Source organism: Cervus elaphus, chromosome 8 (assembly GCF_910594005.1).
Source record: "Cervus elaphus chromosome 8, mCerEla1.1, whole genome shotgun sequence".
Classification (NCBI taxonomy): domain Eukaryota; kingdom Metazoa; phylum Chordata; class Mammalia; order Artiodactyla; family Cervidae; genus Cervus; species Cervus elaphus.
In genome coordinates this window covers 38574519-38599707 of record NC_057822.1, presented here as the reverse complement: position 1 = coordinate 38599707, position 25189 = coordinate 38574519, and the positions used below count along the sequence as shown (strand labels likewise).

General features: G+C 40.7%; 1 long non-coding RNA gene across 1 annotated transcript in view; it reads right to left on the bottom strand.

Moving 5' to 3' along the window:
• LOC122698946 overlaps positions 1–25189 on the bottom strand; it is a 107409-nt gene that overhangs the window by 49947 nt on the left and 32273 nt on the right. Inside the window, exon 2 of the long non-coding RNA XR_006342461.1 lies at positions 6453–6504. This is a non-coding gene — a long non-coding RNA (uncharacterized LOC122698946). The remainder of the gene's footprint in view (positions 1–6452; positions 6505–25189) is intronic.

The following is a 25189-nucleotide window of genomic DNA, read 5'->3' as shown; positions in this document are numbered from 1 at the left end:
GGTCTATAAGAAAATGGTCAATGTATTTGGAAGTAATGCATGGAGGAGCTTCCCTGGTTTGCACACAGAACACTCTCCTCACCTCCCCATTATATATCTAGGGTCACAGCTATCTACAATGCCATTGGAAAGATGCACTAAATAAGGCTTTATAATGTGATTTTGGAATAGATAAAAGTTCCTTTCTTCATATCTGGACCTTATACTAACTTGTGTAGCCTGTGGTAGCATTTACCTGAACCTAAAATGATGGTTCCAATAGCTTTTAGGCCATTAAATGGATGGCTTATCTCACCTTAACCAGAAAATCAGTTTCTAGCTTTCCCTCCCTCTTCCTCGCTCCCTCTCTCTCTTCCTCTCTTTCTCTCTCTCTCTCTCTCTCTCTCACACACACACACACACATGCACACATACACTTCATCTGCTTCCTTCCTGATTAAGGTTATCCTACACTGGGCTTGCCAGGTGGCGCCCATGGTAAAGAACCCACCTGCCAATGCAGGAGACATAAGAAACGCCAGTTTGATCCCTGGGTCAGGAAGATCCCCTGGAGGAGGGCGTGGCAACCCACTCCACTATTCTTGCCTGGGGAATCCTATGGACAGAGGAGCCTGCAGGACCACAGTCCATGGGGTCGCAAAAGAGTCAGACACGACTTAGCAACGGAACAACAACAAACAACAACAAAGAACTTCTCTAGGAAATTTCAAATGTATTTGGAATATAACAACAGAACATATTTTCTGAAATTATGTATAACAAAGCCATTTCTCCACCAGCTATTCCGGTGGACCAGAGCCTGCTTATTCCAGAAGCCCCAGGATGCCTTAAGAATATTTGTCTCGTTATCCCCATTATTTCCCCCTCCAGGGAACTGTCCCTAATAAACTTTGCTATGACTCCTCTCCTGGCTAGTTTTAATATGAGCCAAGAGGAAGATTCAGAAAAGCATGAGTTCTTTTCTGCCTGGGCTTGCAAAATTGTCTCACGGCAGATGCATCTGTTAGTAATGGTTGAGACTATCTGTACAGCCTAAGACAACTTGTTGAGAGATGACTCTAAAAAGATCCGCTTCCAAGGAACATTTAACCTCTTAATACCTTTTCATGACAGTAGGATCATTAATTCAGTGGCTGCAGAAGACTAGACGATGCCTTCTCACAAACATGGCCATCTTAAAGGAACACTTGCACTGTGCAACCAAGAGGACCTTGAGAACTTCAAGGCCCCCAAGACTATAAATATTACCCAGAAGGATATTTCAGGTTCATATCCCATTTCAAATTCTCACCCTCGCTCAGGGCCCCAGATGAATGAGCCTGATAAAGATCTTTGAGAGACTAGAAACCCTTGTCATTCTGTACATGGCCAAAAAGACCTCAAGTCTAAAGCCAAATTCTTAGGATGCTGATACAATCAGAAAACCCCTAAATTTGTTCTTAAACTCACTACTCCTATCACCTTTTGGTCTCAGTCTGAAATAAAATCACCATAGTTTCTAGCTAAAAATTTAGAAATAGCCTAGAAATTTAGAGTAGCCTAGACATGAATATCGGGCTTCCCTGGCAGCTCAGATGGTAAAGAATCTGCCTGCAATGCAGGGGACCTGAGTTCAATCCCTGAGTTGGGAAGATCCCCTGGAGGAGAGCATGGCAACTCGCTCCAGGATTCTTGCCTGGAGAATCCCCATAGATGGAGGAGCCTGGCGGGCTACAGTCCATGGAGGCGCAAACAGTCGGACATGACTGAGCGACTAAGCACATCACAGCATACAGCACAGACGTGAGAATACCAGGCTTGGTGGCCTCAAGACAAAACTGGAATCATCTTTGGGTGTCCTATTTCCTCTGTAGCTTTATTTGCCAGCATGTTAACTGATACGTAAGGCCACTCTGCTCAAGCCAGGGATTATAGACCCTAAGGAGCACATGGCCACATGCCAAGAAAACAAGAAGCTGCAGGATAAACATGGGACATTCTCCTGGAGTGCCAGTAATAGGGGAAATTCCTTTTTTTTAAAGAGCATTACAAACTAGAGTACTATACAAACATGGAGTAAAATGCAAAATTCATGGACTTTTAAAATAAAACGAATCTTAAAACTATAAATAAATTTTGACCCTGAAGCAGGAACTTTCAAATCCTTCCCCCGATCTCCGGGGTCTAAATGTTTATCTTCCTCCTCCATTAGGGGCACTTTGATGGGTATTTGAGAAAAACTGTCTTAATGCACCTCTCCCAGAGTCACTGATATTTTAAAAAGATACTCTTAATGAAAAACAAAATCTGTTACCAAAAAAGAGAGAGAATGAATTAAGGAAAAAGAAAAAAAGAAGTATTTACAGTACATATAGCATATGCTTACGGCACTAGTCCTCATTGTATGAAGGTACAATCTGAGATTCAGAAAGGCTGAATAATTTGTCTGACGCCACATTGAGTGGCAAAGTCAAGGCAGGCAAGGAATAGAGATTGTGAGTAAGGAGATCCTTTTCTGAAACCCTGGTATCATTGCCCATGGGCAGTCATTCATTCCACCTCTGTGAAAGAGCACTGGGATCCCCCGCAGTTGGCGTGTAGCTGCAGCACTGCCATCTTGCTCTAGGAAGGATTCTACCACGTGCCTACCAGCACTGCAGCACCCTGCCAGACTCAGAGAGAGTGAGTTTATGTTTATTTCCTCAGGAGATATTGCTCACTTTTTCCCAATTTTATCGAGGTAAAATTGACATAAAACATATCCTAAAGGAAATAAACCCTGAATATTCATTGGAAGGACTGATGCTGAAGCTGAAACTCCAATACTTTGGTCACCTGATGTGAAGAGCCAACTCATTGGAAAAGACCCTGATGCTGGGAAAGACTGAAGGCAGGAGAAGAGGGCAACAGAGGATGAGATGGTTAGATAGCATCACTAACTCAATGGACATGAACTTGAGCAAACTGGGAGATAGTGTTGGACAGGGAAGCCTAGTGTGCTGGTGTCGCAAAGAGTCAGACAAGACTTAGCAACTGAACAATGAACAACATTGTATTAGTCAATCATATTAGTGTACCATGGGGCTTCCCAGGTGGCTCAGTGGTAAAGAATCCTCCTGCCAGTGCAGGAGATGCAGGAGACATGGGTTCAAACCCTGAGTCAGGAAGATCCCCTGGAGGAGGAAATGGCAATTCACTCCAGTATTCTTGCCTGGAAAATCCCATGTTAACTCTAATCTCTATGCTGTATGTTTTATCCCCAGAAGTTGTTTATCATATAACTAGAAGTTTGTTCCTTTTGACTATCTTCTCCCATTTCCTCCATGGCCTATTCTCCACCTCTGGCAACCATCAGTGTATTCTATGAATTCAGATTTTGTAGATTCTACATAAAAGTAAGATCATACAACCTTTGTCTTTCTCTGTGTCACATTTCATTTAGCATAATGCCCCCAAGGTCCATCCACATTGTCCCAAACGGCAGAATTTCCTTCTTTTTATGGCTGAAATTTATATATGTCACATATTTTTACTCATTCACCCACTGATGGACACAGATTCAGTCCATGTCCTAGCTATTATAAATACTGCAGCAATGAACATGGGGGTTCTCAGAAGATATTTCTGTTGTCCTCTGTGTATCCCTCCAGCCAAGCCAGGGATAGTTTTGATGAGAGAGACTTGCTATGCTTGGCAGTAAAAAAGAGGTCTTTGAAGGAATCACATGAGAATTAAAAAATGACCAACCTGAGGATGCCTGATTATTTTGGTTCTTCTTCTCTCTGTGCCTCTCTCTGAGTCTCTAAAACTCTTCCTTCCTCAGTTTCCATTTTTCTCTGCCTCTGACTTTTTTTTTCTTTCTATCCATTCTCTATGTCTTCCTCTTCTATCCATGTTTCTCTTTATTTGATTTGAAAAAATTACATCATTTGCTTAAAGACCTAAATGTAAGACTGGATACTATAAAACTCCCAGAGGAAAACAGAGGCAGAACACTCTTTGACATAAATCAAAACCATATTTTTGGGGATCCATCTCCTAAAGTAAAGGAAATAAAAGCAAATATAAACAAATGAAACCTAATTAAACTTAAAAGCTTTTGACCAGAAAAGGAAACCATCAATAAAATGAAAAGACAATGTACTGAATGGGGAAAAAATTTGCAAATTATATTCCCAATAAAGAGTTAAATTTATATATTCCCAAAATATATAAACAGCTCATACAACTCAATATCAAAAAAAAAAAAACCCAATTTTAAAAATAAGCAGATCTGAGTAGACATTTTTTCCAAAGAAGACATACAGATGGACAACACATACAAGAAAAAATGTTTAATACTGCTAATCATCAGGGAAATGCATATCAAAACCATAATAATATATCACCTCACACCTCTCTGAATGGCTGTCATCAAAAAGTCTGCAAATAACAAACATTGGCAAAGATGTAGAGAAAAGGGAATACTCCTACATTGTCAGTGGTAATGGAAATTGGTACAGCCACTGTGGAAAACAGTATGGAGAATTTTCAAAAAAATAAAAATAAAATTACCATATTACCTACCAATTCCACTACTGGTTATATATCTGAAAAAAACATTAACTTGGAAAGATACATGCATCCCAACGTTCATAACACCATTATTTACAATTCCCAAGACAAGGAAGCAACCCGTGTCCATCAACAGATGAATGATAAAGAAGATGTGTTATAAATATAGAATGGAATACTACTCATTCATAAAAAAGAATGAAATATTGCCATTAGCAAAAACATAGAGGGACTTAGAAGGCATTGTTAATTGAAATAAGTCAGATAAAGACAAATACTGCATGATATCGTTTACATGTGGAATCTTAAAAAAATAGATTTTTTTTTAAAGAAAAACAAACTATTAAATATACCAAAAGAGAAGCAAACTCACAGATACAGAGAATTAACTATGGTTCCAGTGGGATGGGGGAGAATTAGGAGGTACAAACTACTGGGTATAAGATAATCTCAAGGATGTATTGTACAACATGGGGAATATGTGAATATTTTGTAATAACTGTAAATGGAAAGTAACATTTAAAAATTATATAAAAATTTTAAAAAATTTTTGAAAAGAAAAATTGTGTCCTTTGCTAACAAGCCTGAGGACATAAGCATCACAATTATGTAATTAAAATATGTAAAGCAAGTGGCAGCCCTAGTACATTGCTTGGAGTTTTTTTGCATATTTATTAATTTATTTATTAATTATAATTTAATTTGAAATATTTTAGCCTAGACTGAGATATTCTGAATATGCCACTTAGTATAAACTCCCACTCCAGGGGCAGTCAGCTGCCTTAATGGAAAATCTATACTCCTGGGGTGCCCAGTTAGCAACACATTTGAGAGGACTGCTCTAGAAGCAGCTACCGCAAATGATTTTGTCTTCTGTATCTCAATCAGTACCCAAGGTTTTCTAATTAGTGAAGTGAATTTTAGAAATATTTAAAATGGTGATTTATTAAATAAATGAGTGGCTCTTTAGAGTATCACAGAAGTTTCCACATATTTGTAACATCACTCCTTAAATATCTTATTTTACAGAAGTGAAACCTGAGGTTCAAAAGGTTAAAAATGTGCTTTATTAGTAAAAATTAGATGTACTCAAGATGTATAGACTGAACAAAATATTTATAAGGCTCTCTGCATCCTTGCTTGGGTATCAGAATCGAGCTGGACCTGTAGCCTGTCTCTTTAAGATGATGCCCCAGACTTGATGTTTGAATGGTCTTACACCCGATCATTAGCCAGGACTTCTGTAGCCTAAACTGATCTGAACAGTTGCAGATCCTACCTCTACAATATCACCGCGTCTTCCCCAGTGGACCTTTCATACAAGTGAAGATAAACAAAAGGTGAGAGCCCTGAGATGTCATCAGGTTGGCAAAGCAGGTTGTATGAGCTCCTTTGTGCCAACCTGCTCATATTCATATATGGGGCAGAATTTGTCTTGAGATCCGCCTTCACCTGATTGAGAGGTTGTGAGGAAATAACTAATTCACCCACCTCAAGTTTCTTCAAGGCTCTGCTATATCCCCCAAAGAACTTGAGATTTGTTCATTAAAAATAGCCTTGGGTTAGTTACAATAAAGAATCTGCCTGCAATTTGGGAGACCTGGGTTTGATCCCTGGGTTGGGAAGATCCCCTGGAGAAGAGAATAGCAATCCACTCCAGTATTCTTGCCTGGAGAATTGCATGGACAGAGGAGCCTGGCAGGCTACAGTCCACGGGATTGCAAAGAGTCGGACACGACTGAGCCACTAATACACTGTTAACCACAAAGTAAGGAAATAAGCAAAGGGAGCTTTGTTTCATGTTTTTGCTGCCTCCAAAGCCCTGTGAAAAAGGAAGTCTGAGAGGAGCTAGTGGAATGTCAGAATCATGCACTAAGAGGCTGTGAGAGATCTAGGTTCCCCATCTTCCCACCAATTACCTGTATGACTATGCGGCAAGTCATTTAATCCTCTGAGTCTCGATTGCTGCATCTGTAAAACAGGAATAATTGCTTACTGACACCCGGTGTGTCTTGAGTTTTACAAGTTATTGTTCAAAGAAGTTGCAGCTTTGCTTTCACAACTTTAAAATGCTTTGACTCTTTTTTATTTAAATTCTTGGAGTTTATAGTTTTTGAGGATAGCAGCTTTCAGCTTTCAAAGTCCAATTCTTTGTGACCCCATGGACTGCAGCACGCCAGGCTTCCCTGTCCACCACCAACTCCCAGAGCTTGCTCAAACTCATATCCATCAAGTCAGTGGGGCCATCCAACCATCTCGTCCTCTGTCGTCCCCTTCTCCTCCTGCCTTCAATCTTTCCCAGCATCAGGGTCCTTTCCAGTGAGTCAGTTCTTCACATCAGGCGGCCAAAGTATTGGATCTTCAGCTTCAGCATCAGCCCTTCCAGTGAATATTCAGGACTGATTTCCTTTAGGATGGACTGGCTGGCTCTCCTTGCAGTCCAAGGGACTCTCAAGAGTCTTCTCCAACACCACAGTTCAAAAGCATCAAGTCTTCAGTGCTCAGCTTTCTTCACAGTCCAACTCTCACATCCATACATGACTACTGGAAAAACCATAGCTTTGACTAGATGAACCTTTGTTGGCAAAGTAATATCTCTGTTTTTTAATATGCTGTCTAGGTTGGTCATAGCTTTTCTTCCAAGGAGCAAGCGTCTCTTAATTTCAGGGCTGCAGTCACCATCTGCAGTGATTTTGGAGCCCAAGAAAATTAAGTCTCTGTTTCTGTTGTTTCTCCATCTATTTGCCATGAAGTGATAGGACCAGATGCCATGATCTTCATTATTCGAATGTTGAGTGTTAAACCAGCTTTTTCACCCTCCTTTTTCACTTTCATCAAGAGGCTCTTTAGTTCCTCTTCACTTTCTGCCATAAGGGTGGTATCATCTGTATATCTGAGGTTACTGATACTTCTCCCTGCAATCTTGATTCTAGCTTGTGCTTCAACCAGCCCAGCATTTCTCATGATATACTCTGCATATGCAGATATGCAGATGAAACCACCTCACATATGCAGATAACCTCAGATATGCAGATTACACCAGCCTTATGGCAGAAAGTGAAGAAGAACTAAAGAGCCTCTTGATGAAAGTGAAAGAGAAGAGTGAAAAAGTTGGCTTAAAACTCAACATTCAGAAAACTAAGATCATGGCATCTGGTCCCATCACTTCATGGCAAATAGATGGGGAAACAGTGGAAACAGTGACAAACTTTATTTTGGGGGGCTCCAAAATCACTGCAGATGGTGACTGCAGCCATGAAATTAAAAGATGCTTATTCCTTGGGAAAAAGTTATGACCAACCTAGACAGCATATTAAAAAACAGAGATATTATTACTTTGCCAACAAAGGTCCATCTAGTCAAAGCTATGGTTTTCCCAGTAGTCATGTATGGTTGTGAGAATAGGACTGTAAAGAAAGCTGAGCACCAGAGAATTGATGCTTTTGAACTGTGGTGTTGGAGAAGACTCTTGAGACTGCAAAGAGATCCAACCAGTCCATCCTAAAGGAAATCAGTCCTGAATATTCATTAGAGCGACTGATGTTGAAGCTGAAACTCCAATACTTTGGCCACCTGATGCAAAGAACTGACTCTTTCGAAAAGACCCTGATGCTAGGAAAGATTGAGGGCAGGAGGAGAAGAGGAAGACAGAGGATGAGATGATTGGATGGCATCACTGACTCAGTGGGCATGAGTTTGAATAAGCTCCAGGAGTTGGTGATGGACAGGGAGGCCTGTCATGCTGCAGTCCATGGGGTCGCAAAGAGTCAGACACAACTGGGTGACTGAACTGAACTGACTGAACTCTGTATATAAGTTACATAAGCAGGGTGACAATATACAGCCTTGATGTACTCCTTTTCCAATTTGGAAGCAGTCTGTTGTTCCACGTCCAGTTCTAACTGTTTCTTCTTGACCTGCATACAGATTTCTCAGGAGACAGGTAAGGTGGTCTGGTATTCCCATCTCTTGAGGAAGTGTCCACAGTTTGTTGTGATCCACACAGTCAAAGGGTTTCAGTTCAGTTCAGTTCAGTCACTCAGTTGTGTCCAACTCTTTGCGACCTCATGAACTGCAGCACACCAGGCTTCCCTGTCCATCACCAACTCCCAGAGCTTACTCAAACTCATGTCCATCAAGTCAGTGATGCCTTCTAACCATCTCATCCTCTTTCATCCCCTTCTCTTCCCACCTTCAATCTTCAATCAGTATCAGGGTCTTTTCCAAGAGTCAGTTCTTCGCATCAAGTGGCCAGAGTATTGGGGTTTCAGCTTCAACATCAGTCCTTCCAATGAATATTCAGGACTGATTTCCTTGAGGATTCACTGGTTGGATCTCCTTGCAGTGCAAGAGACTCTCAAGAGTTTTCTCCAACACCACAGTTCAAAAGAATCAATTCTTCAGTGCTCAGCTTTCTCTATGGTCCAACTCTCACATCCGTACATGACAACTGTCAAAGGCTATGGCATAATCAATAAAGCAGAAGTAGATGTTTTTCTGGAATTCTCTTGCTTTTTCTATGATCCAATGGATGTTGGCAATTTGATCTCTGGTTCCTCTGCCTTTTCTAAATACAGCTTGAACATCTGAAAGTTCACGGTTCACATACTGTTGAAGCCTAGCTTGAAGAATTTTCAACATACTTTGCTAGCATGTGAGATGAGGGCAGTTGTGCAGTAATTTGAACATTCTTTGGCATTGCCTTTCTTTGGGATTGGAGTGAAAACAGACCTTTTCCAGTCCTGTGGCCACTGCTGAGTTTTCCAAATTTGTTGGCATGTTGAGTGTAGCACTCAATATGTTAAAATAGCATCATCTTTTAGGATTTGAAATCGCTCAGCTGGAATTCCATCACCTCCACTAGCTTTGTTCGTAGTGATGCTTCCTAAGGCCACTTGACTTCACATTCCAGAATTCTGGCTCTAGGTAAATGATCACACCACCATGGTTATTTGGGTCATGAATATCTTTTTTGTATAGTTCTTCTGTGTATAGCAGCTTTACTGAGATAAAATTCAAATATTACACAATTCAAATATTTAAAGTATACAATTCAGTGGTCTTTAGTGTATTCATAGAGTTATATAATCATCAACACAATCAATTTTAGAACATTTTATCACCCCCAAAAGAAGCCTATATCCTTTATCTATCACACCTCAATCTCCCCATCCATTCTCTTCCAGTATTAGGTAACCACAATCAAACTTCTGTCTCTACTTTCTGCCTATCAGCCATCTGTTTCTACTTTCTGTCTATCTTGGATGTTTCATATAAATGAAATCATACTGTAAATGGACTTCTGTGTCTGGCTTCTTTCACTTAGCATAATGTTTTCAAAGTTTATCCATGCTGTAGCATGTATTGGTACTTATCCTTTTCTATGGTTAAATAATATTCCACTCTATAGATATAACACATTTTTTTCTTTCATTTATCAGTTGATAGACATTTGGTTTATTCCTACCTTTTAATTATTACAGGTAATGCTACTATGAACATTTCATGTACAAGGTTCTGTGTGGACATATGTTTTCATTTGTCTTAAGTATATACCTAAAAGTGAAATTGCTGGGTTCTACTCCATATGGTATCTCTATGTTTAATCTTTTGAGGAACCACTAGACTCTTCTCCAAAATGACTGCAACATTTTGCATTCCTGCCATCCTTGTATATGGATTCTAATTTCTCCACATCCTGACAACACTTGCCATTGTCTGTCTTCTTTATCACAGCATATATAAAGTGGTATCACATGATGGTTTTGATTTGCATTTCCCTGATAGCTAATGACATTTAGCATCTTTTCTTTAGTTTGTTGGTCCTTTTTTCCTTCATTTTGTTGCTTGTTCTTTTGGTGTCATATCTAAGAATCCATTGCCAAATCCATAGTGACAAAGATTTACTCCTGTTTCCTTTTAAGTGGTACCATCTTTGGAAAGATGTTTACTCAAATCATTTGCCCATTTTAAAATCTAGCTATTATTGAACTGTAAGAATTCTTTACATATTGTAAATATATATTCTAAGTATTCTTAGCAGATCTGTGATTTGGAAATATTTTCACCCATTCTGCAGGTTGTCTTTTCACTTTCTTGATAGTGTACCTTTTGAAGGAAAAAAAAGTTTTTAACATTAGAGAAGTCCAATTTATCTTTTTTTTTTTTTCATTTTGTTGTTTGTGCTTTTGGTGTCATATCTAAGAATCCATCACCAAATCCAAAGTCACAAAGATTTACTCCTATGCTTCCTTCTAAGAGTCTTACAGTTTTAGCTTTACTTTCAGGCCTTTGATCCATTTTGATTTAATTTTGTAGAGGTATAAGGAAGAGATTCAACTTCATTCTTTTGCATGAAGAATGGCTGTCCATTTGTTGGAAAGTCTATTCTTTTTCCATTGAATGATGTTGGCATTTTTTCCCAAAAACCAGTTGACAGTAGATATGTAGGTTTATTTCTGGGCTCTCATTTCTTTTCCATCAATCAGTACGGCCATCCATACTCTGCTACCATACTGTCTCAATTACTGTTGCTTTGTAGTAACTTTTGAAATCGGGAATATGAGTCCTCCAACTTTGTTCTTTTTTTGCCAAGATTATTTTTGGGTTTTCTGGGTTCCTTACATTTGCATATTAATTCTCAACTCCTTTCTAAAACTTCAAAAAGAAAAGCTCTTCCAGTGTTGGTGAGCTGTCACATATATAATTTTATTTTTTTCTTTTTTTGCCTTTTGGGGATATAAGAACAAAGAAATCAAAGTTTTTCTAGTCTTGTGGCTTCAGTATAGTAGGAATTTCCCACAAATTCATCCAATTGAACATTCTTTAAATTTTCCCTTGCACTATTTATCCTCTTCTTTCCCTAATGAGAGATTCTTTAAAATTGTTCAGCTTGAGAAGCTTTGCCTGCTAAGAACAATCTCAGACACTTGGCCACATCTTTCTTAATTCCAAGCTTTAGAGGTTGTCACTGGTTAGTCAGAGAAAGAGGCAACAGTAATTAGCCCTGCATCCATTTGCAATCTGAAGAAAATATATTCAAGAAATGTTCTCTAAAACCATTCTCTTATTTTAAATTCTTGATATTGGCATCACCTAATAAAAAGCTGATGCCCTTACCCACCCCCTTCACCCCCACAGAGTAATGCGATGGTCTCAAGAATTCATGTAAAAGCCCCCTCTCAAATGAGCATATTTAGCGGCAAGGGAAATGGTGTTGAAAGCAATGGAGACCTGCAGAGAGAGCAGAGGAAAGGATAAAGAGCAAGATAAGGGCAGAAACCAATTGGAACAGAGAAGGGAAGAGAATGAAGAGGGAAAGGGAAAGGGGAGCTCAAAAAGGGAGAGCGAAGCATATGGCAGGTATCAATTATTTACCATTTATGCACAATAAAAAAAAATGCACTTTAACTACAGGAAGAGCACCAAATCCACTCAATAACCATTTAAAAGCATATGGAAATAAAACACAGCCATTTAAAGGGCTGTAATAAATGTTCAATGCTCTTTGTAATGCCCCTGAAAGAATACAAGTGTTAAGCCTTGGTAAATTACACTTAAAAGTAAGTGTAACATAAAAACGAAATTAGGCATACAAATAACCTCACACTTAGGCATTTTTTAAAAGTCTCTTTCAAACAGTTAATTAGAAAAGCCTCTAAGGAGCATAACTTTTCTTCTCTCATATTCTCTTCCCTTAACAACAGGGCCAAGCCAGTGGCAAGAGCAAGTAAACATAGATCCAGGATGCAGAGAAGGTCTGCATGTCCTCAGCCCTGGAAAAAAAGAAAAACTGAGGAAAACAACAAAGAGCAGGCACTGTCAGAACTGCTCCCTTCACTTATTAGAGAACTGAATGAAACCCTTAAACATGAGTCACAGGAATATGTAGATGGCATCATAGGCTCTGTTTCCCAACTGCACATTTTAATAGCTTCAGTGTTCTCTTCACAATGCGATAAGCCAATCAAAAAGTACTATTAAATTCATGTGCCCATTCTTCATTAACATCTGCTGTATAATATAGTCACATTTCCAGTAAACCAGGTCCTACATGCTACAGCCTTAAAAGGGAGAGACTCAAAAAGAGGCTGGCTCCAAGGGAGCCATAGCCAAGAGACACCAGCTTAAAACAGGGACAGGGTGGGGTGAGGCTGCTGGCAGAATTTGCCGTGTTCTAGCCTGCAAATGCCACATTAAGGTTCTCATTACAAACAAGAGTTGTCTCAGCTGTCAACGAGCAGCACATGTCTTCCCTACCCTGTCAGCCCCCCGATCTTTTTGCATTTGTAGTACGGCACATGACACCTACAGAATTTCATGACTGTGGCAGCCTGGGTGTCCCAGGAAGCAGGCTCTGAGTCAGAGATTAGAGTGCAGGGTACTTTTAGGGGCTGCTCTTGCAATACCAGCACCCAGGGAAGGGAAGGGAAAGGAAGGGAAGGAAGTAAAACTGGACAGAGGGGGAAGTCGGGCTGCAATGCAGTTTTGTTTTGTTTTCTTTTCTTTTTTTAATCTTGGCTGGGTCAGGTCTCAGTTGTGATGTGCGGACTTAGTTGCCTTGCAGCATGTGGGATCCTAGTTCCCAGACCAGGGATTGAACTCAAGTCCCCGGCATTGCCAGGTGGATTCTTAACCACTGGACCACGAGGGAAGTCCCTGTAATGCAGTTTCGATGGACATCTCATCCAACATTCTGGAGGCTGGCTTCTCAATGCTGTCCCATTTGGATGAGAGGGCCAGGGCTCCCTACCCCTTGCTCAAGCAGTCTTCGGATGCAGCTATCCCAGGGAGGGGGTGTGGCCTTGTTCAAAGCAGCTCTCCCCATCAGAGAGAACCCAGAGGGGCTGGCTGCCCACAGCACCCCAGCAGTTGGAGGTATCAAACCCATAGGACAGAGAAGGGATCTGATCAGCACCACAGGAAGCAAATAGAACAGGCCTTTTGGGGTTCATCTGTTCACGGCCCTAGAGGTGGAAATGGCAACCCACTCCAGTACTCTTGCCTGGAAAATTCCACAGAGGAGCCTGGCAGGCTATACAGTCTGTAGGGTCGCAGAGTCAGCCGTGACTGAGTGACTGAGCAGGCATGCACATCCTTTCAGCAAACATTTGTTGCATCATTTCAGTGGGCATGGCTCCCATCGACAATGATTGATGAGCGTTTCCAGCATGTCTGCCCGCAGAGAACACAAAGAGCTTTGTACTCATCATGCCCCCAGAAGTCTCTGTGAGGCAATACAGTATCAAGGACTCACCTGCCCATTTTATACATAGGAAAACTGATGATGAAGAAAAGCAATCAGCTCAACTCTTTTACAGGTCAACCATCCAGTATTTAAAAGAAAAAAAGGCATCTGAGGAGATGATGGCAAATCTTGCCTGCCAATGTAGGCAGTCCATTGACATGGAGTCATAGATGGGCAGGAACAGGACAGACAGTGAGCTAATGAGAAATTTCCTGAGCTCTGGACTCTTTCCTCCTCCCTGGCTTCTATCTATTTTTGCAGATGCCAGAGGGCAAGATGTAGTCCATAAATTATACTCTGACCCCATTTTCTAAATTTCATTAAAAACATTTTTTTTTTCTCTTTTATCTGAAAATTTCTCTTTCAACTCCCATAAAGACACTCCTGGGTCAGTCTTATTACCCAATAAGTAACCTGCTACTGTTCACACTGACTGTGATCAAGCCTGTGCCACGGTCCTAACAATACACGAAAATGTGTCACAGACCGCCAGCATTCACCCTCTTGTGTCATTTCACTTAATTAATAAGTGGGACAAAGATTACAGAAAAGGAAGAAATCTGATTACACAGCATTATAATGGCATTGTAGTCTCCTGTAAAGACTGAATGGGGTCTGCCCCCTTAAAAATCTCCATTTGCTCCACCATTGCACCACGGAAATGTCAGCTCGACTCTCCCCCGGCGGCCCCCACCCTGAGGTGACCTTTAGCTGCATCTCTCAGTAATACTAACCCATTAGTCATGCCTGGGTCAGTGATGTGTCAATAACAGAATAATTATTGAAGAAAGCCTTAAGAGGAAGGACAGCAGCCTGGATTTTGAGTTAACTCAACCCAAACCGGCACCACGGCTTGTTGAATAAATGAATGGATGTCGAATAAATGGTCCCTTTACATCTGGAGACCTAAAGGCTGTTGATTCCATTAATCCAGGAGGTTATTTGCAGCTGCTAAATACCTTTTTAGACAAGTAAGTGGCACGGCTTTTACTCCCGCTGACTACACCCCACCCGCTCTAGTAGAACAAATTTGCTGTACTTAATGGTTCTGGCATTTTAAAAGGAAGTCAGTCAGGGCTGTTCAGCCTGCCTGCACCTTTCGGGGGCAGGGGTGATGAACCTCTCCCTACTCACAGGAGGGACAGGCTTAAGATCCTGAAATTAGAGATGCTTCCAAACTTTGTGAAGGATCTCTGATAGAAACCAAACAGCCAGGTGCCGATGAAAGAAATGAGGAATGATGAGAGAGGCCGTGTGGCTTCATGGCCAAAGGCGGAGTGCACAGACAGAACTCCGCGTAGAGACTGATGTTAAGCTGCCTCAAGTTAAGGAACCATTAGAAGCTGGGAGAAAGGCCTGGAACAGGTCCTTCCTTGGCAAGTATGGCCTTGCTGACATTGTCATCTTGGACTTTTAACATCCAGACCTGTGAGACAGGAAATTTCTGTTATTTAAGCCACGTAGTTTGTGGTACTTTGTTATAGCAGCTCTAACAAACTAATGTACTTGTTAATAACTTGCAATCAGCAGGCCTGGTGTGGAGTTCTGTCATCATTGACTTGTCCTGTCGTCTTGGGCAAGTTACTTCTTAAGCTCTCTAATTCCTACAAAGGCAAGACAATAATACATGGTCTACCTACCTCACACATCCGTTGTGGGAGTCAAATCTTTATGTATGCAAAAGCACTTTGCAAACTCTAACATAACACATATGCATTGTATGTGACAAGAAAGTGTCTAGTATGACATTCTGTGTGGTTAGTTAGTTAGTTAGTTCAGTCCTTCAGTCGTGTCTGACTCTTTGCGACCCCATGAATCGCAGCATTACTTCCCCAAAGGTATGTACAAATTAGGGTCTCCAGAATTCTCTAAAGATAATTCCAATGATGTTCAGAAAATAAACAAACAAACCCCAGACTCCCTCTTCCTAACCATTTTGCCTATAACGGGCAAGATAGATTTGAATAAGAAACAGGGAGCCTATTGAGGAAAAAAGGGAGAGGCCAGATCTAGAGTTGCCTCTTCCTAATATTACACTCCAAGTGCAAACACGAGCAAAACAAGGTAAATAACATACCAAATAGGCACCAGCCAAGACCAGCTGCCTAAGACACATCTATCCCCCAGGAGCACAGAGGCCCAGAGAAGGAGACACAGCTGGAGTTAAGGGATATAATGCACAACACGCAATGGCAGCTTCTATACTGTAACAGTCTTCTTTAGAAGCCATATCTAATATTCTCATGTTGTTGTTTTAACAAGCAGGTGTTTCTTCTATATTCAATTGCAACCAGAATAAATCCTATAGTTCTTCAGTTTCAGCTATTAGATGAAGCTGCATTTTTTTTAAGTCCAAGAAACAAAATGACTGCACAAGACATCCGTAGATAGTGTGTGCCCCTGATATGATACCATGAAATTGGCACTTTACCTCTATGGTCTTCCTCCATATAACCTGGTCTAATCATAAGAAAAACAGGAGACAAATGGAGAGACATCCTACAGAATACCTTCCCACACCCCTCAAAACTGGCAAGGTCACCAAAAACAAGGGAAGCCTGAGAAACGACCAACCCAAAGGAGTCTAAGAAGGCACAGCAGATGTATGACAAAAACCACTACAATATTGTAAAGTAATTAGCCTCCAACTAATAAAAATAAATGAAAAAAAAGAAGGCATAGCAGTTAAATGTAATGTAGTATCCTGAATAGGATTCTGGAACAGAAAAGGGACATGAGGTAGAAGCTAAATGAAATATGAATAAACTGTGAGCTTTAGTTAATAATGATGTATCAATATTGGTTCAGTAATTGGTTCAAATGTACTATGCTAAGGTAAGATGCTAATAATAGGGAAAACTGCATACAGGTAGGTATATGGAAACTCTCTGTACATCATCTCAGTTTCTCTGTAAATCTAAAACTATTGTAAAAAAAAGTGAAAGTCATTAAAAATTTTTTAAAGGCAATCTAAATTTTGTTCTCATTTTTTGAAGAGTATTAGAGGAAATTATATTTTTGTCTTACAAAAACACTTCTTTAAAATCCCCTTTCCTCTTCTCTATAGATATTGCACAACCTAAAATTTCTCCAGAGCCTCTTGCTCTTTTAAATCCCTACACACATATGCACACACACACCTGCACACACACACACCCAGGAACCATGGCTTTTTTTCTCTCATCATCCCTTGCTGAGAAAATGCTATCTCCCTTGTTACCATTCCTCACCTACAGGCCCTTCCTGAATGTGTCACCATCAAGACTTCTGTTCCATAGGACTTCCCTGGTGGTCCAGCGGTTAAGACTCCAAGCTTCCGATGCAGGGGGTGCAGGTCTGATCCCTGGTCAGGGAATTAAGATCCCGCATGCCACACTAAAAGAAAAGACTTCTCTTCTAGCCAGTCAGTCACAGACGCTCTGGAAACCTGGATGACACAGCACCTAAACAATACCTATTCCATGTACCTGTTCTCTCCTTGTTGTTCACGAAAGAAAAGCATAAAGCATTCCCTAGAAAGTGCAGTTCTTCTCCAGGTCTGTCAGATTTTCTTACAAGCAATTCTAGTGGAGAATGTGTAACAAATAAAATTGTCTACCTCAATATGTGATAAATATTTTAAAAGTCAAAAAGTAAACATGTCACTAATTTAATTCTCTTACTACCTAGATACATGAAATAGTGTTGAGTTGTTTGTTGTTTTTTTTTAAGAAAGGTAGTCCTGGAAGACTATATGGAAAATTCATACTATTTAATAAAGATCAAAAATAAACAAAGCTAAAGATTATATTGTTTAGACAAATCTGAATAGGTGATAAAATTAATTATTTTAAGAAACAAAGGAGCAATAAACACAAATTTCAGGATAGTGGCTATCTCCTATGAAGGAAGGTAATATTCTCAGTCTTATCTTGAATAAATATTATGTTTTGTAACATACATGTGTGTGTGTGTGTGTGTGTTCTTTGGTGTGTATAAAATAAAAAGATATATTTTCAAAAGATAATTCAAGCCCTATTGGTGTATTTTATCAGTCAGATTCCTCCAGGCAAAGAAACCAACCTTGGGTTATTTGAACAGAAAAAAGATCTTATTAATAAGATACTGGGCAGATCACAGAACAGCCAGAAGGACGGGAAGGCCAGTCTAGGGGTCAACCAAGAACTCAGGCAGCAGAGCCAGCCCTGGGAAGTCACGAACACAGACACTACAGCTTACATCGCCAAGCCAACAGCACGGAACTCTGATGAGGGCACTAGAACCTTAGCACACTGCCTCTCAAAACTGGACAGGGGATAGCTGCAGCCAACAGGGGCCCTGCGACCCTTGCTTCATCTCACCTGCTATCTCTAGTTTCCAGCTCTGGGTGGGTAAGTCTGACTGGTGGGGCCCAGGTCACACGCTTGTGCCTTATCTGCACGGGAGGCTGAGAACCTGTTTAGCTTTTCCTGTACAAAGCAGACTCTGCCTCCCTCAACACTCATAAGGCAGTGAATCTCCCACACAGAGATAGTGACTTCAGACGCTGGGTGTCAAAACAGTTGATAAATGTCCACATTTTAGCTTTTAAATATCAACTTGCATCCTTATTCCCATGCTTCTGCTTTTTAAAATATTGCTGCTTAACATAACATCCCTCATTTAATCAATGACGCATCACCTCATGCCCACAGTACGAAGAGCATCAAAAGACCCAGGGTCTCCCCAGGTCCTACGCCCAGCTCCAAGATCTCTCAGTGTCCATTCTTACATTAGTTCTATCCTGACCTTCTGGTATTCTGTACCCTCTAAACCAAACAAACTCTTAAGCTAATTCCCATAAGTTCACCCTATGAACATAATGGAGGAAACAGAAAATAAGGAAGAGGGAAGAGAAAGAAGATTAAAGTATAAAAATATGTTTAACCCAATCAAAAAGACTTTAGCTGGTCATGAGTCAATAAGTGGTAATTACAGATTCCCTTTTTCTTGGGGATGGTCTTGATCACTGCCTTCTATACAGTGTCACCAACCTCCGTCCATAGTTCCTCAGGCACTCTGTCTATTAGATCCAATCCCTTGAATCTATTTTTCACTTCCACTCTATTATCATAAGGGATTTGATTTAGGTCAGCATCACTACAAACAAAGCTAATGGAGGTGATGGAATTCCAGTTGAGCTATTTCAAACTCTAAAAGATGATGCTATGAAAGTGCTGCACTCAATATGTCAACAAATTTGGAAAACTCAGCAGTGGCCACAGGACTGGAAAAGGTCAGTTTTCATTCCAATCCCAAAGAACAGCAATGCCAAAGAATGCTCAAACCACTGCACAATTGCACTCATCTCATATGCTAGCAAAGTAATGTTCAAAATTCTCCAAGCCAGGCTTCAGCAGTACGTGAATTGTGAAATTCCAGATGTTTAAACTGGATTTAGAAAAGGCAGAGGGACCAGAGATCAAATTGTCAACATCCGTTGGATCATAGAAAAACCAAGAGAGTTCCAGAATAACATCTATCCCTGCTTTATTGATTATGCCAAAGCCTTTGACTGTGTAGATCACAACAAACTGTGGAAAATTCTTAAAGAGATGGGAATACCAGACCACCTTATCTGCCTCCTGAAAAATCTGTATGCAGATCAAGAAGCAATAGAACCAGACATGGAACAACAGACTGGTTCCAAACTGGGAAAGGAGTGTGTCAAGGCCGTATATTGTCACCCTGCTTTTTTAACTTATATGCAGAGTACATCATGAGAAATGCTGGGCTGGAGGAAGCACAAGCTGGAATCAAGACTGCCAGGAGAAACATCAATAACCTCACATATGCAGATGATACCACCCTTATGGCAGAAAGTGAAGAGGAATTAAAGAGCCTCTTGATGACAGTGAAAGAGGAGAGTGAAAAAGCTGGCTTAAAACTCAACATTCAAAAAATCAAGATCATGGCATCTGGTCCCATCACTTCATGGCAAATGGATGGGGAAACAATGGAAACAGTGACAGACTTTATTTTGGGTCCAAAATCACTGCAGATGGTGACTGCAGCCATGAAATTAAAAGACGCTTGCTCCTTGGAAGAAGAGCTATGACCAACCTAGACAGCATATTAAAAAGCAGAGATATTACTTTGCTGACAAACGTCCATCTAGTCAGAGCTATGGTTTTACCAGTAGTCATGTATGGATGTGAGAGCTGGACCATAAAGAAAGCTGAGCACCAAAGAATGATGCTTTTGAACTGTGGTGCTGGAAAAGACACTTGAGAGTCCTTTACACTGCAAAGAGATCCAACCAGTCAATCCTAAAGGAAGTCAGTCCTGAATATTCGTTGGAAGAACTGATGCTCAAACTGAAACTCCAACAGCCACCTGATGCGAAGAACTGACTCACTGGAAAGGACCCTGATGCTGGGAAAGATTGAAGGCAGGAGGAGGTGGGGACGACAGAGGACAAGATGGTTGGATGGCATCACCAACTCGATGGACATGAGTTTAAGCGAGTTGTGGGAGTTGGTGATGAATAGGGGAGCCTGGCGAGCTAGAGTCCATGGGGTCGCAGAGTCGGACACAACTGAGCGACTGAACTGAACTGATGGATTCCATACCCATTCTAAAGGTTCCTCCGCCTTCAGAAGCTCAGTTGGGTATTCTGGGCCTCAAAGAGTGACCCAGAGTTTTCTTCCTGCAGGATCTGAGTCGATGGCAGTCCCATTAATACAGGGTGACTAAGGGTGTTCCATTCATTTCTGCCACCAGGTGTCCACCCTCCTCCCTCTCGTACTGTAGTAGCGACCCCATTTCGCTTCCAGTGTTAGGGTCAGACAAGCCAGCAAAACCATAACCCCCTGTTGGACCTTTTCTCCCAATGGTGTGGGGTTCTGACTGGAGTCCCCAAGTGGTGTTTTCAGAAGTATACTAGGTTTCTTGGGCTGCAGTAACAGCTTACCACACATTTGGTGGCTTAAAACAACAGAAATTTATTCTCTCTTAGTTCCAGACTGTGGAGACCTTTTCTAGTGACATACAAAATCAAGATGTCAGCAGGGTCCTTCTCTCTCCAAAGGCTGTTTGACACTTCCAGCTTCTGGTGGTTCCAGATATTGCTTGGCTTATGGCAGCATAGCTCTAATCTCTGCCCCTGTCTGCACATGGCCTCTCCCCTTGTGAGAGGCTTCTGTATCTCAAATCTCCTTTTCTCTTATAAGGACATCAGCCATTGTATTTAGGGCCCACCCCTTAAATTCACAATGATTTCCTCTTGAGATTCTTAACTTAAATACATCTGCAGAGGCCCTGGGGCTTCCTGGGTGGCGCTAGTGGTAAAGAACCCACCTGCCAATGCAGGAGACTTAAGAGACACAGGTTGGATCCCCGGGTCAGGAAGATCCCCTGGAGGAGAGCATGGCAACCCACTCCAGTATTCTTGCCTAGAGGATCCCATGGGCAGAGAAGCCTGGTGGGCTTCAGGCCATGGGGTTGAACAGAGCTGGAAGGCACACAGCCTTAGCACACATGCAAAGACCCTATTTCCAAATAGGTCATATTCACACTTCTTAAAAGTCAGGTCTTAGACATCTCTTTTAGGGGGGACACAACTCAATTCTACAATGAGCATCCACATAGAACATACAAATTATCTAACTCTGGGCTCATGTTAGATTTCTAATCATATTTCCATTTCCCAAACCCCTAAGTAAGCAATCTCATTCTTCTTGCCATGTCCCTACACAACCTGCTCATGAATCAGCGTAAGTCCTTATCCAGCCTCCCTCCATTCAGACAAGATGGGAAAGCAGATGTAATGAATGGTATGGAAAGTCTACAGACCAGCTCCTTACCCCTCAGTGGAGGAGGGATGTGAAAAGGAGCTGCCCTGACCTTGCTGCATCTCCACACAGACAGGACACCTGATATCACGCAGGTAGATGCCTAACCCAGTCAGTGATCAGTAAAGATAAGTACTTGTAAGCCATTCAGATATGGAACAATGACATATGAAGTGATTATTTTATTAGAGGCATAGAACTAGTATTAATATACACCCTGCTCTATAGAATGAGACTTCCTCTGAATATATAAATGTTTCCACTACTCTGAGAAGAATTTTCATTCTGAAAAGAAGCCCACCCTCTGGCCCTGAATAGTTGAGGATTGGGTTTCTAGACAGGTGGCCTTCAGCTTCCAAAGACAACCCATTTTCTATTACATTGTATCACCTCTCAAAATATCCCAGACAAGATAAATGCAGCCCACCACTAAAATACATGTCAGGCCGTAATCAAATGTCACATCATTATGCACTGAGAAAATATTAAACTGCACTTTTCAGGTCAGCATTTTTCTTCTTATCCTCACAGATTATTTGAATTTTCAAAAAAAATGAGACCAGGAATAGAATGGAGATATTTTTGTTCCATTACTTCTGAATTGAGAAGACCTTACTTTCCTCCTCCTTTATATTTCTTTTCTCTTTACTAAGAAATTTGTCACTCATGCTGTTTCTCTGACAATCAATTCATTGATCTTCACCATTCCACTCCAAGAATATTTGAAATGCAAATAAGGTCACAGGTCTCTTTTCCATTAAAAACGGGTCGTTCAGAAACAGTAAAACAGTACAGTTCTAAAAATTCCCTATCTTCCTAATACATGTACATATCACCCTTTCTTTTTCTTTCATTTTTCTCTTTGTCAAAGCAGAAAAATAAACTGTTAGTGAAAGCATACACTAGTTAATCTTCTAAAACACAAGAAATCACTACACTGGAAGAATCTTTATTCATCTGACTGAAACCCTTCAATTTCTTAGACACTGAACATCAGCAGACTTCGCAAAGCTCTTTGTATCTATCATCTACTCATGCATCATTCATGTAAAAGGTGACCTGGGTCCCATTAGTTGACTAGCTGATCTGAATCTTCTGGGTTACTCAGATAAGTCATTTCTAGTGGTTCTCCTTTTAAAATTAATGGAACAGAACAGAATACATGCTACTTAAAAGAATACCCTGCTGGGAATTTCTCACTAAAGTAAGGCTAATTCTTTTCTGTTTTTCCCATTTCTCTCCCACCCTCATTTTTGCTTTCATTCCAAAGGATGATATTTCTGAATTTATTTCAGATCCGGGAGTACAGAAGATCAATGTCAAGGCCCCAGCTGGGACTCAACACACATGAATTTGAATCAGTACCCACCCTCTGGTACAAAGCCTCCTTCTCTCAAAGTACTGTCTTTCTCCCTAAGGCCTTTGGTTAAGCCCCATGAGAACAATGACCCAGTCACTCCTTGGAAGTCCTGTTGATCAGAGCCTCATAGATAGTCAAGGTTTTCCCTATAACACCCTACAGATAGGAGTAATTGCTCATTTCCTGATTTGCCATGCAATTATGACTAGCACCAAATGCAGTCAAGGCTTTTAAAAAATGTCTTGAGAGATTTAAATAAATGGTCATTGTTCTGTTTTAAAGTCCTTCAGTGGTGATCCATAAATTACAGCCAGAGTTCAAATTCTGAAGCTTAACACACAAAGTCCCTAGTCCCTGCTTACCATTCTACCATCATCTCCCACCTCGGCTACATGCACATTTCATTTCTGCCATCCTGAGATGCTTGTGTCCTCCATGCATCTGTATTTATGATGCCTGGGATGCCCTCAGCCCCTCCATCATCTAGTAACTCTTACTCACCCTCCAATATCAGTTCAAGCTTACTCCTCAAGAATTCTTTGGCACCCCCCACTCTTATCTAGATATCTCTGTTCTTTTCTCTCAATTGCCTCTTGCTTCCCTTTAAAGTTGTACTTGTGACACTGTCAAGTATAAATGCTAATTCAATCACCTGTCTGCCATCCTAGTTCACGGCTGCTTCTTTCACTAGTCAAGGAAAGCATAACTTTTTGCCAACCAAGTCAGTGTTAAAGAGGTGGCTATTGGGACTGCCTTATATCTAAAATGAGAATAGCCAATCGAGAATTGATGTCGTATTTATTAATATCCTCAATAACAGAATTTTTTAATTAACTAGGTGATTTATCATATGGAGCAGGGCTAATAATAATTCACACTACTCAATTAAATTATTCATATGTAAAAGTTATAGTTTTAAATTTTTAAATCATATTAATTTTCCTACATGCATTCTTTAAATTATAGTTGAAGCTTTGAAAAGCTGCTATCTTATAACACGGCCCCATCTCAACCAGTGGCAAAAACATCACCCTATTGAGAAATTATTTCAGTGCCCTGCATTTCATGCTGCAATGTCTTCCTTATGTCACCAGACACAATAGCTTTTGCTTTGTTTCAGCCCTCTCTATAATCGTAACATTTTCCACTTCTTCACTAGGTCCCTGTGCAATCCCTTTGTTAATCAAAATCCAGTTGCTAGTGTCAGAAAATACAGGTCAAACCATCTGCAACAACACTAGCTAGAAAAGAGATGGGGTGATTTTCCTGGGACATGTAACTGAGCAATTTAGGGCACATAACTCCATCCAGGAGATGAAAAGACGACATCTGTGCATGCGTGTGCATGCTCAGTTGCTCAGTCATATCCGACCCTTTATGACCATATGGACGGTAGCCCTCCAGGCTCCTCTCTCCATGGATTCGTACAGGCAAGAATACTGGACCAGATTGCCATTTCCTCCTCTGGGGAATCTTCCCAACCCAGGGATTGAACCCACATCTCCTGCACCTCCTCTATATTTATATATGTATAGTCCAAAGTCTAGTGAAGGCCTACTGCTTGACATGTAGGTGGCCATCTACCTGCTGGGTCCTTCCATGGAAGACAGCAGACAGAGCAAACTCTTGGTTATCTCATCTTAAAAGGATATTAATCCTATACATAAAGGCTCTACACCCAAAACCTAATTGCCTGTCAAAAGCCCCACGTCCTAATACCATCACACTGGGGGGTTAGGGTTTCAACATATGAATTTGAAAGGACACAAACATTTGGTTCAAAACAGGATCACATTCCCTTTATCTCTCCTCACTCAATTCTTCTCTCTCTGACACACCCAAGCACCTAACACCATGCATAGTAAGTACTTAATAAATGTGTTGAATAGATAAAGGAACAAATTGCACTTTAAGTGTCTCGCTTGCTCCACTGAATGTGAAAGACTGCTACTTTTCTCTTTATACCGTTTCCACCACATCGAGTACAATAATATAGAAAAAAATACTTTTAACAGTACAAAACATCTAGCAATCTATATAAATTTTTCTGCTTATAATAGTGAAGGTATTACAGCAATTTAAATATTTAATCTTATGGTCAGAATTCCAAAGGGCAAGAAAATTTGTAATTTTAATGAACTTACAAACTTTTTGTATGGCACTGTGCTGGGTACTTCTGAATATTTTTATTAGGAGACTAGCATGATGAGATGGGAAGATTAATTCAGTTATAATAGC